The following is a 5,871-nucleotide window of genomic DNA, read 5'->3' on the forward strand; positions in this document are numbered from 1 at the left end:
GGCTCGGCCCGCCTCCACCGCAGGTCCCGCCCGCTTCCAGCCTCCGCCCCTTGTAGGGTGGGGAGACCCTCTCCCTTCCGACTCTGGCATTGCGGGTTGGAAGACTGGCCCATTTACCGCACTGTGGACGCTTCTCTAGACCTCGGCAGTATACACTTGGTCCCTCTCAACCTGGCCTTTCCTCCTTCCTCCTTCTCCCCCACGTAAAGACTTCGCCAAAATTTGAAAGAAAAAGTAGCACCCTTGGTGGTTCGTGAAGGCCACGTGGAGACAGGGATCATGTCATTTTTTTTTTTTTTTAATTAAACACGGAATCCCCAGCACCTAGTACAGGGCCTGCTGCAATGATAAATGAATATGTCTCCTTAAAAGATAACGTTTTATTACTGTTATGTGGCTTGACTGTGCAGTCTTTTGTCAAATAAAAACCAAATCCGTTGCTGTCAAGTCGATTCTGACTCATGGCTCCCAATGTGTTACAGAGTAGAACTACACCCCACAGGGTTTTCTTGGTTACAATCTTTACGGAAGCAGGTATCTATCCGCTTTTCTTCTGCGGTGCCGCTGGGTGGGTTTGAACCACCAACCCTGAGGTGAGTAGTCTAGCACAAAGTGAGCCATCCAGGAAGCCTAAGATTTTAAACTTAACTTTATCATCTTCATCTTACCTTAAAGATAATAAATGCTTTGTGGATGGTAACGCAGCACCCGCCATCAATTATTCCACCAATTCTCTTTACACAGTGCCTCTGGTGTCTATACAGAATCTGGCGTATTTTAGGTGCTCAGTCAACATTTGCTTACTGACTTCTAATCAGTACCAGAACTAATTTATGTCAAGGCTCATTTACTTATGAATTAGGTGAACCTATTAAGAACTGAGACCACCTACATCCACATAACTTAACTATGAGGACTGAGAACTCAGGCCATCTGTATCAATATGACTTTTCTACCTGTTTTAGTAAATTCCCTCCTGGATAATAAAGTCCTAAACCAATAACTAACTTCACTGTTTCAGGAACTTCCTGCAAACCAATTAATCTGAACAGTTTGCTCATTTGGGCAAATAGCTCTTTTAGCAGAAAAATAAATGGTTCATCTGGGCAAATAGCTCACTTATGAAACACCCGTTTATTTATCTAGACTGGCTTCAAGACCATAGCAATTTGTGCCCATCAGTTAGCATGACCAGTTGTCCCAGTTTGCTAGGACTGAAGGGGTCCCTGGGATGTGGGATTTTCATTGTTAAAACTGGGTAAGTCCTAGGCAAACCAGGAGAAGTTGGTTACTTTACCACCAATTCTAACCTCTTATGTCAATAACTTTGCCCAATCCCAATCAGTTCCCTGCCTTGAAAGACCTGTCCTAAACCATTTGCACTTAGACCCCAAAAATGCTATATCCTTCTCTACCCTACTATCCTTCATATTGTTGTTGTTACTTGCCGTGGAGTTGACCCTATGCGTGCAGAGTAGAGCTGCTCCATAGGGTTTTCAAGGCTGTGACCTTTCAGAAGCAGATTGTCAGGTTTGTCTCCTGAGGCACCTCAACCTTATGATAAGTAGTTGAGCGCTTAACTGTTTGCCCCACCCACAAAACCATTTAATTCAAAGATTAAAAAAGAAAAAACCAAACCCATTGCCGTCAAGTCAATTCTGACTCATAGCAATCCTAAACGACAGAGTAGAACTACCCCATAGAGTTTCCAAGGAGCGGCTGATGGGTTTGAACTGCTGACCTTTTGGTTAGCAGGCTGTAGCTCTTAACCACTACACCACCATGACTCCAATTCAAGGATAAAACCAAAAAAACCAAACCTGCTGCCATCAAGTCAATTCCGATTCATAGCGACTTTATAGCACAGAGTAGAACAGCCCCATAGAGTTTCAAAGAGTTCCTGGTGGATTCAAACTGCCAGCCTTTTTGTTAGCAGCTGTAGCTCTTAACCACTGTGCCACCACTACCAATTCAAGGATGGGGAACATTAATTTTATAACTGCCACAAGACACCCAACACTCTGTATCAATGTACGCTCAAATACTACTGACTAATGGTTTTACTATTGAGAATACTATGCAGGGTAAAACTACTACAGGGTTGAGGTTGTCTTGAGTAGGGGTGAGGACAATGCAAATGAAAGCATTTTACTTCAAACTACAAATGACTGCATAATTTTTTTTTTATTGTGCTTCAGGGGAAGGTTTACAGAACAAATAGATTCTCATGAAACAGTAGTACACATATTGTTTTATGACATCGGTTAACAACCCCATGACATGAAATGACTGCATAATTTGATGTGTACATTTTTTGTTACATATTTGAGTTACAAAGGAATCTTCTAATTGATCTGTCTTTATCAACACGTATAGAAAACAAGAGAATCACAACAGAGCCTGGCAGTGTTCATTTGCTTTTAATGGTAGAGTTATAGCTGAGAGCTACTGTGTATATATTGCTCTAGTCTCCTCAAGTTGGGATGGCTGCATGGAGGGAGACAGAGAGAGAGAAGACAGAAGGAAGTGGTGGAGAGTGCAGTAGCGTGAAGGACACAAGGTCAATACCCTCTTGAATTTGAGGCTCCAGATATAGAGAATTAAACCTGGGGAAGAAAAAGGTGAGAGGGAGAGTACAGATAAAGGAACATGAGACGGATTAAACTAAAGCAAGTGTGTCAACTTTGTTTGACAAAATTTTCCTCTCTGTCTGCAAAGGGAAGAACTATTAATTAACAAGTGTTCAGAAAATAGCCATTGTGCCCCAATGCTTCTGCTAGCTGACTGTGGAGCAGTAATTCTTATTCTTGTTTTTGGTATTAGGTGTCAAGTTGGTTCTGACTCATAGCGACCCTATGTGTAACGGAACAAAACACTGCCGGGTCCTCCGCCATTCTCATAATCATTGCTATGTTTGAGCCCATTGTTGCAGCCACTGTGTGAATCCATCTCTTTGAGGGTCTTCCTCTTTACCTCTGCTTTACCAAACATGATGTCCTTCTCCAGGGACTGGTCCTTCCTGATTAGTATGTCCAAAGTATGTGAGACAAAGCCTCGACATCCTTGCTTCTAAGGAGCATTCTGGCTGTACTTCTTCCAAGACAGATTTGCTCGTTCTTCTGGCAATCCATGGTATAGTCAATATTCTTGGCCAATGCCATAATTGAAAGGCATCAATTCTTCTTTGGTCTTCCTTATTCATTGTCCAGCTTTTGCATGCATATGAGGTGATTGAAAATCCCATGGCTTAGGTCAGGTGCACCTTAGTCCTCAAAGTGTCCTCTTGGCTTTTTAACACTTTAAGGAGGTCTTTTGCAGCAGATTTACCCAATGCAATGTGTCGTTTGATTTCTTGACTGCTGCTTCCGTGGGCATTGATTGTGGGTTAAAGTAAAATGAAATCCTTGACAACTTCAGTCTTTTCTCCATTTATCATGATGTTGCTTATTGGTCCAGTTATGAGGATTTTTGTTTTCCTTATGTGGAGGTGTAATCCAAATTGAAGGTGGTAGTCTTTAATCTTCATCAGTAAGTGTTTCAAATCCGCTTCACTTTCACCAAGCAAAGTTCTGTCATCTGTGTATTGCAGGCTATTTATGAGTCTTCCTCTAATCCTCATGCTTCTCGGATTATTTGCTCAGCATACAGACTGAATAAGTATGGTGAAAGGACGTAATACAGACGCACACCTTTTCTAATTTTAAACCACACAATGTTCCCTTTTTTGTGTAGTAAGGCTAATAAATTTATCTTTGCTTGATCAACCGGTTTTTCTGGTGTTCTTTTTGGGAACTAAAGACATTTGCAAACTTTTATTAACAAAATACTATTATCAATACTATTGTTTGTATTTGTCATATTTGAGTGTTTGTAATTTTTTTCTCATGAGTTCATCATTAGCAAAGTTGTTTTAATATGTGGTCCCTGGGTGGCACAAACTGTTAAACACTTGGCTACTAGCCAACTTGGCAACTAACAACAAGTTTTGATTTTTTTTTTAGCTTTTGATTTTTGTTGTAAGCATGTCTTGTACATTCAGATCCCACATGTGTGGGGGTAGCTGGCTTGGGATTTTAATTTTTCAAAAGAATTTCTCCTAGGTTCTGAGCAGTCAGCAAGCTAATTCACAACCTCCTGCTACTGTGGACAGAGTTCTCCAATTTTTATGGATGGGGTAGCCTTTGAAGTTCTGGTCTTAATGCAAGAGGTTCAGTCACACTCCTTTGCTTCACTGTTGACTAAGATCATATCCCGTGTTCTGTGGGGGATAGTAGATTTTGAGACATTTTTATCTGAGATGTATTAGTTAATGACTAATTGACTAAATTGTGAATTGTTATTTTTATCTCTATAAAGTTTACCCTCTGTATTCCATTTAATTTTTTCCTTTAAACTCCACTTTACCTGAATTGCTCTTTTCCTATTGGCTTTCTGTTTGTGTTTACATTTAAATTGTCCAACCCTTTATTTTTACCTTTTTTGTTTACTTTAATTTAGTCTTTTAAGAAGCACAATTGGTTCTTACTTTTTAAGTAGTCTTTGCCTTTCATAGCAGATTTGAAATCTTTTGTGTATGTGTCTCTAATTGTGATACATGGTCTTTTGCTATCTTTTGTTAAGCTTTATATTTTTAATTTATCCTTGCTCTTTCTTCTGTTTTTGATCTTTTGCTGTATGAATTTTCTTTAATTTGCTTTACTCTTCTCCAGTGACTTGGAAGAACCTATGTAACTGTTTTAATTCCATAATATTCTTAATTTGATTTTTAATGACATATATTTAATATGTTTCTCCAATCATCAAAGAACAAAATGACATATTTTGATTTTCCCTGTATGTTTTTCTTCCTAGTCTTTGCGTGGATAACCTAAGATTTAGAACTACATGGTCCCTAAATTATTGATTTTACATTATATATTCTATTTTTCAGGACATAACAGTAGTAGAATGTATGACTTTAACATATACCAATTCACTAATATTTGTGTTCCCTCCTTATAGAATTATCCATTACACCCTGTTGATCTCAGGTGCGACCATAGCACTTGCTGTGGCTAGTAAAATTGTAAGCAGAAGCACAGTGTGGCACTTCCAGGCAGAAGCTTTAGAAGCCTGCATATGCTTTGCTGTACTCTCTTATCCCTGTGCCACTGTAAATGCTGTGTTCCAGATTGTTTCTGCTCCCTCAGCCTGGGTGCTGCTTGATTGTGGGTGACTATTATGAACAGAGCCCTTGTTGATCAGCCGTGGACATGAAAAATTAACCTCAGTTTTTATAGGTTACTGAGAATACTAACGTGATATCATTAATATCACATACAAGTAAAATTTTGCTGAAGATCATTCAAAAGTGTTGCAGCAGTACATCGACAGGAACTATCAAAAATTCAAGCTGGATTCAGAAGAGGATGTGGAACAAGGGATATCATTGCTAATGTCAGATGGATCATGGCTGAAGCAGAGAATTCCAGAAAGATGTTTGCCTGTGTTTCATTGACTATGTAAAGGCATTTGACTGTGTTGATCATAACAAATTATGGATAACATTACGAAAAATGGGAATTCAAGAACACTTAATTGTGCTCATGAGGAACCTGTACTTAGACTAAAAGGCAGTCGTTTAAACAGAACAAGGGGATACTGCATGGTTTAAAGTCAGGAAAGGTGTGACTCAGGGTTGAATCCTTTCACCGTACTTATTCAACCTGTATGATGAGCAAATAATCCAGGAAGCTGAACTATATGAAGAAGAAAGAGGCATCAGGATTGGAGGAAGACTCATTAACAACCTGCGATATGTAGATGACACAACCTTGCTTGCTGAAAGTGAAGAGGACTTGAAGCACTCACTGGTGAAGATGAAAGACCACA

The sequence above is a fragment of the Trichechus manatus genome, unplaced genomic scaffold (genome assembly GCF_000243295.1).
Source record: "Trichechus manatus latirostris isolate Lorelei unplaced genomic scaffold, TriManLat1.0 scaffold00086, whole genome shotgun sequence".
NCBI classification, from domain to species: domain Eukaryota; kingdom Metazoa; phylum Chordata; class Mammalia; order Sirenia; family Trichechidae; genus Trichechus; species Trichechus manatus.